Below are 11,805 nucleotides of genomic sequence, written 5' to 3'. Positions count from 1 at the left end.
GTGATAAGACTATTCGTTTCATTTTATTTCCTTTAGTGTTCTTATCCATCACTTCAATATATTTTCATTTTGTGAAAAAGAAATAAATATATTTATATAAAATGAGTTTTTTAGTACGATGAAAGAATGAGTAAGGCTTCATTTAGGTGGATTCAAGACAGTTTTTATGATATCCATTCTCTATTCTCACAGGCAGAAATGAAAATTATGAAGAAACAAGAGGCACAAAACCATAACACGATCTACTAAATGGATTAAGAGAAAAAAAATAAAAAAAAATTCACCAGATTTCAAGTTCCCATTTAAAAGAAGAAAATGTAACAAGACATTAGGAAACTAGGCCCGCTACAAAACTAATAAATATCCGGACACCTCGAGAAAATTTATTGACTAAAACCCAGGATATGAACTCAAAATCTTTCTCCAAATCTGAAGAATATGGCACCAGTTCCAGAGTTAACATCAACAGCATACTCTGCTCGTACTAATCCAAGCTTTACTCCAGCACCGTAGGACGATCCATGGCCCATTCTCCGGTAAACTGCAGTCGGATTTCCCTTCAAGTCCTTTGAGCTACCCAGATCATTTCCATGCTCAGCAAAAACATAAGCATGTGTATTTCTTACAGGTATCCTTAGCTCAGCAGCTAACTGCAAACAGAATTATAACAAATTACAAATGCTGAGGCTTCAATGCCAAAAAATTTGTTAAAATAAATGCAGGCACGACCGATACACTTGTTTTTTCTATATAGCTGTGATTTGTTATATATATATGTAACAAATGGAAACTTGCAACCAATGCAAACATATTTTGCATTCAAAAGACCACCAAAGGAAAAATTGCATCTACCTCACCCATATACCCTCTATCCAAAAATCTTTATTTAAGATGTACATATTTTGGAATATTCCGACAGGAGATGATGCAAACATTTTATACCCATTTCATTAAAATGGCATAAACTGATAATTATTTTCATATGGAAATTGGAAAGGTCGTGTAATATTATTTTTTCTCTCACAGGTAGAAGTAATTCCTTAAATAAATAAAAAATTTCACGACATGCAACTGAAAAAAACTTGTAACCTATTTCTTGTTATTTTGACACACCTCGAGAATATTTCTTGCAGCTCCAAGCTCTCCCATGTTATAACCTCGAACTGAATAAGGTCCCCCCAAAGTGAAGGCATCATAGCTGGGAAGATCACCTACGCAACCACCATAATGGCCATGAAGGACTAAAACAGGAGGTGGTGGCTTCCCAGCACCTTCCTCTACTTGCTTCAACTGGATAAATTGAGTGACTGTTAACTGGTGACGATTGAAAAATGGAAACTTGCTACCAATGCCAAGCCCTTGGTCAAGCTGCAAAATAAATATATGGTTACTCTCAATAAGATATGATATATGTTAGCTCCAAAACAATTGGCATGCTTCTAGGAGGTGCACAACAGATAATTCATATCTATCAGAGGCATGCCATCATAAATTAACCCTTGATGAAGGCATGGGGGTATGTGCTTTAACAAGTCTGAGCACAACATGAACTTGTGTAACTGATACCATGCCGAGCAGTACGACTCAATCATAAAAGTAAAGTAATAAATTCAATCAGGGATCAGATTCAGAAACCAATTGTTAATTGTTTCTCTCTATCGAGGTAAGTGGGGAAGAAAAAACTGTATTTTTCTACGAAGAGTTTTAAGTATGGGGTCAAGTTGATTCAAGCGCAGCACAGGATAAAAGATTAAAGTATAAAAGGTGTCATGAAAAATGTATGGCCCTCACCTGAAACACATTTCTCTCACCGACTATAGCACCATTTAGGAATTTGGTGTTATCCCGTGTGATATTTGCCTGCAAAAATGCCACATGATCAACTCCAGTGCCGCTGAGAGTTGTGGGAGGTCCATCGGCGCTAACTCCTCCACTTGGTAATACCCTTTGGCCATTTGCAGAAATATGACTGCTTTCATCGCGTGTAGTTATCTCCTCCATCACGAGCCCATAAGTAAATTTGCTTTGACGCGTAAAGTTCTGGCCAGAAAAAAAAAGAAGAAAATAGATTGGCTAACATCTCTACTTACCAATACAATCATGTGTATAAGCTAAATTTTATAATCCAATCTCTGTATTAGAACACTCAACAAGTTAAACCATATTAGTATTAGCTCAAAATATACAGCAAAACCATCAAGGAAGAAAGTTCCCATCAGTAAACTTAATACAAGTATATAACCAAGATTTTGAAGTCTACCTCAGTAAAATTGGCTTTAACACCAGCCCTATCAACCCAAATAGGTGGAATGTCTTCTATTCCAGGTCCTCCAGTGAAAACTGGACTCAACTTTCTACTGTTAAAGCAGCTGGCGCGAAAGGTACGGTTTCGAGGATTGTACACACCGTCCACATAAGGATGGACATACTCAAGCTTGAAAGCAAGATCATCCTGTACATTGCGGACAAAAATTGGTTACAGAGTAGGTACTTGGAACAAATGGCACTTCATATTTCTGATGGTAAAAATCATAATAATTGACCTGGGGATTCAGGAAATTGCTGGTGGTCACTGAACCAAGAAGTGACCTGTTCAACCCTTGAATATTTCGATGCTCAAAAGAAACAGTCCCACCTGGCTGGATTGAAGCCTGAAAGCATGCACAAACAGAAAACACTTACAACCAAGTTCAAGAGCAAACCTAAAACATGAAGTTTCATTGTTCATCAAATTACCAAAGTAGGGCGGCCCCCGCGACCTGGGACAATACTCCATTCTGTACTAACTTCAGCAGACTTCTGCTCCAGTTCTTTCAACTTGATTTCAACTATTATACCACCCTCATTTTTTTCGTCCGGGCGTGGATTTACCTCAATGTTGGAGAAGAGAGCTAGAGAATTTATATTTCTCAAAGCTTGTTTCCCAGCCTCTATGTTAAAACTTGTCCTTGGCGAAGCTGAAAACAAATATTTAAATAACCAGCACTAAAAACCAAATCAAAGAGACAAGCACCACCAAAAGAAAATTCACTGTAAACAATGAATAACCTATCAAATGATCAAAGATAAGTAACATGTTGCACCGGTATCATAATTAAAATCATGAGTAATTTTGGACAAAAGAAGCTATCATTGCATACTCAAAACTTTTCAGAAGAGAACATTTCACGTTTTATCACAAAACCAATTCACCATACAACAATAATTCCATCAATAGATATATAAAAGTCTCATAACTAAAGCATAAATTTATTCAAGAATTTTAAGACATCAAATTTAGTCATTAAGCACTGGAGAAGATTGACTAGCACCCTCACCTGATTGGGTAACTCTCTTTTTATAACAGGAAACTGAGTGTTGCCCTCGCTAACATTTCCTAGCTTATCCTGGAACTGAATCACAAGCTGTGTAATGTCACCTTCCACAACCTCACACACGACCTCTTTGGTATTCAAATTACCAAAGTTCACAACTTGGGCACAAGCATACCCATTCTCATGATACCACTGTTGTACTCTATCCCTAATCCTCTGCAACAACCTCGCACTCACCTTCCCCTGCTCTCTCAACATCTGCAAGATCTCTCTTTGCACAGACGGTGGTAGCATACAGGGTCTTGAATTCTCAATTCTCCTCCTGTAATCCTTCTCTTGAGTCCTCATGTAATCCAACTTCTCCTTTTCGGTCATATCAGCATCCATTTCAATAGGTTTTGATTGAGCCATCAAACCCACATTGATGCACCTGAACCTATCAGCAGACTGCCAAGTTGACTCGAGGAATGGAATGGTTACATTGATGGTGCCGTCCGGGTTTGTTTTCGCCTCCAAATCCACTTTCTCAAACATCCCACACGTGGCTAGAGTTTCAAGCTCTTTGTGGAGCTGCGCTTTGGTGTAAACACCGCCTGGCCGGAGAGACACCATCTCAAAGAAGGAGTCCTCGGTGCCGACAGTAGAGCCACGGCGGCGATCAAAGAACAAGATATCGGAGACTTTGTATTTCTTGAATCCGCTCAACTTGTTCAGAAGGACCACAATGTTGGCGGGCAATCCATGGGAATCCCATTCCTGTTGAGGATCATCATCTTTCGCGAAGGCTAAAAAAATGCGAGACCAGAAATTATGACCTTGACCTCCGCCTCCACCACCACCTCCTCCACCACCACCACCCCCCCAAAAATTGAAGTTAGAGCCGCCGCCTCCCCCTACTAGCGGGACAGCGAAATGGAAAAGAACGCCAGAGGCGGCGGAGAGGGCGATGAATTTAGGGGAAATTACAGAATCGACCGCGGAGCAGATAGATTTCGAGCGTTTAGGGCTTTTGGAGGAAGAGACGTCGAGAGAGGATAGATTCGATTGGATGGTTGAATGGGGAGAAGAAAATCGACATTGAGTTGGCGGGATGATGGAGGACGAATTCCGTCGTCGACGGCTGGCGGTGTAGGAGCTTCGGGAGGGGAGTAGAGAGGCGGCGGAGGACGCCATGGGCGGCAGGGATAAGGGGGAGCCGAAAGTGGAGAACTCCGCTAGGGGTTTATTGTATTTTGACTGCTAAACCTTCTGTGAGAGTGAAATTGGGGAAAATGAGGAAATTGAGAGTTTCGGAAGTGTTCATAGTTAGACTTGTAAAATTGGGTTAGACCCATGGGATTGGTCCGTGGGTCCGTCTGCTATAAAAATTGAACGGATTGGGTTGATAAAACAATAGTCCGTTTGGAGGTGGATCAAATGGGCTGAGTCCGTTTGGATTGCAGGTCAAGACGGGTCGAGCCCAAACGAGGCAGGCTGGCCCGCCAAATTAGGATAAAATTTTATACTTTTAAGTTAGTTTTACATAAAAATTGGAATAAGTTTCATGCGTCTTCATGTCTTAGAACAAATATATTGATAATTTACTCTTAGAACAAATTTATTGATAATTTACCCTTACAACAAATATACATAAAGAAAATAAAAAAGAGAAATTTACAGATATACATAAAGAAAACAAAAAGGAAGAAATTTTTGTAAATTTGATTCATAAATCTTAAAATAATTTTTAAGCATAGCAGTTGTTTGTGAACCCAAGAGTGGTTTCGTTTGAAATCCGACAAGTTGCAGTGAAATTTTGTGGACCCGACGAAGATTTGCTAATTATGTGTATTGTCGAATACATAATATTTTTTAAATTTACAACCGTCTCTTTCCTCGACTTTATGTTCTCTTCCATGTCTCAATTTTCATGTTTGGTTTAAACACTTTACTTTTTATGGATTATGTTGTATGCTTTCTTAATTTCTTATTTCAATGTTTTTAATTATTTTATGAAACTATTTGACTGAAATATGTAGCATTTTTTTCTTAAAAAAATAAGCGGGTCAGCCCGCCTAACCCGCCCAGCCTCATGGAGGGTGGCAGGCTGGCCCGCCCCGCCAACCCATTTTGACATGTCTAATTGGAGACGATTAGTATTTTACTTTTTTATCTTTTATTTAAATTTGTTTAAAACTTAATTTTTTCTATTAATGTATTTAAATTTTAATTTTATATATAATAAAATTTAAAATTTAATTAATTTTTAAATTTAAAATACTCACGACCTACGTCTCACTATGTTCTTCTCAATTTTTTTGGTTCCTTTTGTACCATTCTTCCTATCACCATTTTTGTCAAATTTGTTTGGTTTTTCACTGTACGTTGTAACAATGAGTCTACAAGATATTAGTTCGGAAGAAATTCAACGAGACAATCAACTTATTATTTTGATTTTTACTACTAATTTTTTGATTGGGTCGAGCTATACTCATGGTTAGCAGATCTATTTTTTATTTTCTTGTTCGACCTGTTGCCCATCCTAAATAGATCGATTTCGACACACAACGCACAAACACACAACGAATTTTGGGTCGAAGTTTAACATTGGGTCGAGCTCGACCTCGACCCTGAGCTCGACCCGATGTTAAGAACTCGACCCAAGTGGTGGATCTTCGACCCAATTTTTTACTCTATAACACGAAACAATTTTAATTTTTACAATTAATAACATATTTTTTTGAAGATTTACTTTTTCACGAAACTTGGAATGAAACAATTATTTGATTGTAAGTTAACTTTACGATCCATCGACCCATGCTCAACGTACACTTACACGACAAAAAAAAGAGACCCATCGACCCACGCTCACGTTACTAAACATTGAGGCTCGACTCATTGATATACATTAAACATTCAACTCATATTAAACATGAGTCGAGTGAACATAGTTCAACTAAACAATATGCTCGATTGGTCGAGTGAGTGACTTTGCATTAATTCTTAACATTAGGCTCGACTAAATGATACATTCTTAACATTAGGCTCGACTAAACAACTTAACATTTGGTAGCATTATGATGATGTTATAACATTATCATTTTTATGAATATCTTTTAACAACTTACTTAAATTATAATATATCTCATATTAAAATGTTTACATAATTATAAATTATTTATATACTTGAGATACATTATAATTATATTTCACGTCATCATCATTATATGTTAATTATATATTACAATATCAATTTTTATGTTAAACTCAATCAGTATCTTTTGATTATCAATTTTTATCTTTTAATTATCGCATATTAAAATTTTTAACATAAATATAAATTATTTATGTGTTAACATATTTAACAATTAGATTCAATCTCGACTCAAATTATTTACTCGAACTAAAATCGACTCAAACTAGACCCAAACCCTAAACCTCAAACCCCAAACTTGACCCACTCCACCACCCAAAATACACCAACTCAACCCAAAATGTACCAACTCAACCCAAACTCCATTCACTCGACCCATTCCACCACAAACACAATACAATAACTCACTCCACCCAAACTCCACCCGAACTCTACCCACTCGACCCACTCTACCACAAACACATTAAAATCTATGTCAAGAAAAAAACAAAACTCAACACATTAATAAAATAGATTATTTTTAAATTCAAACAAATTGTATATCATTCAACCATATCTTCTACTAAATTCTCCAACAGAAGAAAATATGTCTTGTTTTTTTCTTCCACGTTTTCTCTTGATCATAGTAGGCAATACTAACATATGCAACATGCTCGACCCACTCAACCCACGACCCATTTGAAATATACAACAAGACTCTACCCTTGCTCGACCCACTACACCCATGCTCGACCCACTCACACTTTTACCCAATAAACGAACTACAATCTCGAAAGAAACTGATTTCTGTAAAAATTGTTACAATATTACTGCTATACAAATTTTGTAATACCTACTTCTCTTACAAATCTTTAATGATATTTGATTATATTTTATGTTATTTCATTTGAGGGAACACAAAAATTGCGAGAGTGGAAAGAAAAATAGCTTGAATGAAAAGAGAGAAACAACTGCACTGAACGTGCGGATGAGAGCAATTAAAAATTATTTTTTTAATATTCAAAATCAAACCTAACTAATTAATGAAGCTAATTAATGATCTCACATATCTGATAAAGTCAACTCTCTTTTCTCGATTTAAAAAAATCAAACTCCCTTCTATTTAATTAAATTTTAAATGAATTATATATATTTTATTGACCCTTGAAATTGCAACCAATTTTCATATAAAATATAATTTATTTTTATTTATTGATAATTATATTATATCAATTATTTATTTTCTTTTAAAAAAACAATGGACAAGATTAGTTGAGTAATATATTTCAACTAAATAAGGTGAAAGAATATTACAATTTCTTAAAAAAATGAATATTACAGTTATTTAAGTGTAAATTTGCTTTAAATCTCCATATTCAATTTTAAATTTGCATTCAGTCTTTTTCAGAAAAATTATGTTTTAGCCATCTCTGCTCCACAACAAAAAAAATTTGCACTTTCTATGTCACATGTTTTTTCTCGAATGAAAATCAATACAAAAAATTAAAAATATGATATTAATATATAATATTTGGGTACTAAGTATTTCAGATCTAGTAGTAGTATATTATTTTTTAGTACCCAAACATGTATAATAAATGTTGGTATTAATGACATATTTAACTTTTCGGATGAAAATATGTACAAAAAATTGAAAATATAGTACATCAATATGATATTTGAACACATTTTTTTACAGATATGATATTAATATATGATTTTTTAGTACCCAAACATTTGTATCAAATGTTGATATTAACAAAGTTGTTCTGATTTTATACTCAAATTCTTATTTTATTACTATATCCAAAATATTTTGTACTCAAATATTATATATTAGTAACATATTTTCATATTTTGTACCGATTTTTATCCAAAAATTCAAATGTGTTATTAATATAGATATTTGTTATATATGGTCGAACACTAAAAAATCATATATCAGTACCAGATTTGAAACAATTGATAGTCAAATATCATATATTAGTATCATATTTTAATGTTTTGTATCGATTTTTTTTCAAAAAAAGACGTACTCAGAGAGTTCAAACTCATGTTTTCTGAGTCAGAGGATTGAAATCACAATTTTGTTTTTATTTTGAGCAATTTACCATTTATTTAATTAAAAAAATTTCTTTAAATTAAAATTGTTGGCAATATAAATAATATTAAGTAAGAACAATTTGACTACTCCTATTTTAGAATGTTTTAACTCTTATATCTTATTCATTTAGTTTCAAAATAGATATATTTGATACTATAAAATATTTTTATTATAATAAAAATAATACTATAAAAATAATGTAAGTAAATATTTTTTAATATATTTCAGGGTCTATGTTGTTTAATTTCCGAAAGATATATTTAGAATTTGAATATAACTCGCTTACCCTCATAGAAAAATGTGCATAGGGATATGTTATAATAATTACAGCTGAAATTTATTTCATAAATATATCGCTTGATAGAATATGTTATACATATATATATATATATATATATATACACATACATATAGTAATAAATAATATTTTTCACATAAAAATAATATTTTTTCATAGATCGGGTTGAATAAAAAATTTGTTTCATAAAATTGACATGTGAGATAATCTCATTGAAGTTTTTAAAAACAAAACACCATTGAATCCATCTATCATAATTCCCTTTTAACAAAAACACACGATATTTTATAGGGACGAAATCATATGTTACACCTGGTGTTCTAAACCATGATATAATTTGTTCAAACAAGCTTTGGTTTAACAAATTATTAAAAAATAAACACACTAAACTCCATATATGAACAAAATGTATTTTTTGTTTTTAACCCCTCAAATGTATTATTATCTATGAACTATTCAGCAGCGTTGCCCATTTCCCATTTGTCCAAAATAGTTTTGACAAACATGCTAAGAAGTTATCTATCGATTAGGTTTTTTTTATATGACCATCTTTGATTTTAGGTATTATTGTTAAAGAAAGATTGTCGAATAGTAAACACTTTTGGTAAAAAGAAATTCTTGATTTGAAAACTGTCATTTTACACATTTAACTTTATATACTACATATTTAATTTTGTGAAGTATGTTTACTTTTTATATATTTCATCGTATCCAATAGGTGAGTGACAACTCGTCGATACTCACATAAGTATGAACGGTATGTGTGTAACATATCTAAACTATATATATATATATATATATATATATATATATATGCGATCAGGTCGCTAATTCATATGTTAATTGTAAAGTCCCAAAAAAATTGATGGTCCACGTGAACCACATGCATGCAAGTTATCAAATTTCTTAGGTATTTTAATTAATATTATTTTTAAAGCATTTAATGCATGATTGTGATATGAATATGTGTTTTAATTCTTGGCTCATTAAGATTTTATTTACTAGGGCTTTTACCAGTATTTCGTGCTCGAACAAGGAATGGAGACCGGAGACAGTTAAGAAAAGTATTTTTATTAAATAATAATTTTTAATTATTTAATATATGGTGTAAATAAAGGTGATTTTTTTAAAATGAACCACATGCATGCAAGTTATCAAATTTCTTAGATATTTTAATTAATATTATTTTTAAAGCATTTAATGCATGATTGTGATATGAATATGTGTTTTAATTCTTGGCTCATTAAGATTTCATTTACTAGGGCTTTTGCCAGTATTTCGTGCTCGAACAAGGAATGGAGACCGGAGACAGTTAAGAAAAGTATTTTTATTAAATAATAATTTTTAATTGATTAATATATGGTGTAAATAAAGGTGATTTTTTAAAATGGACCTTGGTAGGTTATTTCTACTCGCCGGTTCATATTTTAAACTGGGATCTTTTTTAGATTCAGACAATATTTTCAAAAATATACCTAAACGAAATATTTTACGGGAGTGTTTTTGGGCTTTCTGAGACTATTTTATTGTATAATGAGCCTAAAATCCTTTTAATCTAATTAACTTTAAATAAGGGCCCATTATACTAGTTTTTATTATACTTAACCTACATCCCAAAAACCCTAATCACCCAACCTTAGCTTCGACCGCCCCCTTATCCCATCAGCAGCCATTTTCGAAATATTTTCCGGCAGCAAGCACTACAAGAAAAATGAATTTCCGCAGCACATCATCAACAGCGTGCATTAAAAGCACGCTGCAAATAGTAATTTTAACGGCGTGCATCAATATGTGTGTTGTTTATATTGTTGCACTTGACAGAAATAACGGCGTGCATTAAAAGCACGCCGTGGAAAGTAATATTCGCAGCGTGTATTTATCTGTGCTGTAAATATTATATACTTTCCGCAGCGCGCGCCGTTAATAACATATACATTAATGGCATGCATTAAAAGCACGCTGCGGAAAGTAATATTATATACTATCCGCAGCGTGCAATAATGTGCGCTGTTAATACCCTATCCATGCACGGTAATGTGCGCTGTTAATACCCTATCCATTCACGGCGTGCATTACAAGCACGTTGCGGAAAATGTGTGCAAATTTTTAAATTAGCGACGGTTTTCGTAAAATCGTCGCTAATTTAAAATTTGCGACGGTTTCTACATAACCGTTGTCGATTTAAAAGCGGCGAAGGTTTAAGAAAACACCGTTGCTTTTAGCGACTGTTTTTATTAAACAATCGCTAATAGCCGTAAATCAGCGACTATTATATTTAGCGACGGTTTAATGCAAAACCGTCGCTAATAGTCGCAAATTATCTATAAATATCCGATTTTCGTTCCACTTTCTTTCACACCACTTCACAACACTTAAAATTTTTCTCTCTTACACGATTTTAATTTCGATTTAAGTACAATTTTTTTGTTTCAATTTTTGGTTAATTTTTTAAGTGTTAGTTAAGATCATCAGTCAATTTATCATAGTTGTATTGTAGTTTTTATAAAAATTTATTAAATGATAAAAGTAAATTTTTTTATTTTTATGCAAACTTTAGTGACAGTTTTTAAACTGTCGCGAAATGTAGCGACGGTTTTATAACCTTCGGTTTTTAACAATCGCTAATTAGTGACGGTTTGGCCAAAACCGTCGCTAATATTTAGATTTTTTTGAATATTAACGGCTTACATTGCACGCTGCGGATAGTTGTATTAACGGCGTACATATGCACGCCATTGATAATAGTATTAACAGCGTGCACAGGCACGCTGCTGATAATATTAAACTTTCAATAGCATGCAACTTCGCAGCGTGCAATGTGCGCCGCGGAAAGAGAATTTGCGCGCTGCGAAAAACCATTTTTGTTGTAGTGAAGCCACCGAAATCATCTTAGGTTTTTTAAAGAAGTCCTTCCCCGACTCTCCGGTACATGATCTACGCGAGTATCTCCAAGTTTTCGAGTGTATTTACGCAAAGG

The 11,805-nt window shown here is 33.6% G+C and overlaps 1 pseudogene; it reads right to left on the bottom strand.

Moving 5' to 3' along the window:
* Positions 1-221: 221 nt before the first annotated feature.
* On the bottom strand, positions 222-4,593 carry LOC142555154 (protein TOC75-3, chloroplastic-like; annotated as a pseudogene).
* Positions 4,594-11,805: the final 7,212 nt, after the last annotated feature.

The sequence above is a fragment of the Primulina tabacum genome, chromosome 9 (assembly GCF_025594145.1).
Source record: "Primulina tabacum isolate GXHZ01 chromosome 9, ASM2559414v2, whole genome shotgun sequence".
In the NCBI taxonomy this organism is placed as follows: Eukaryota; Viridiplantae; Streptophyta; class Magnoliopsida; order Lamiales; family Gesneriaceae; genus Primulina; species Primulina tabacum.
This window is presented reverse-complemented; position numbering and strand designations above follow the sequence as displayed.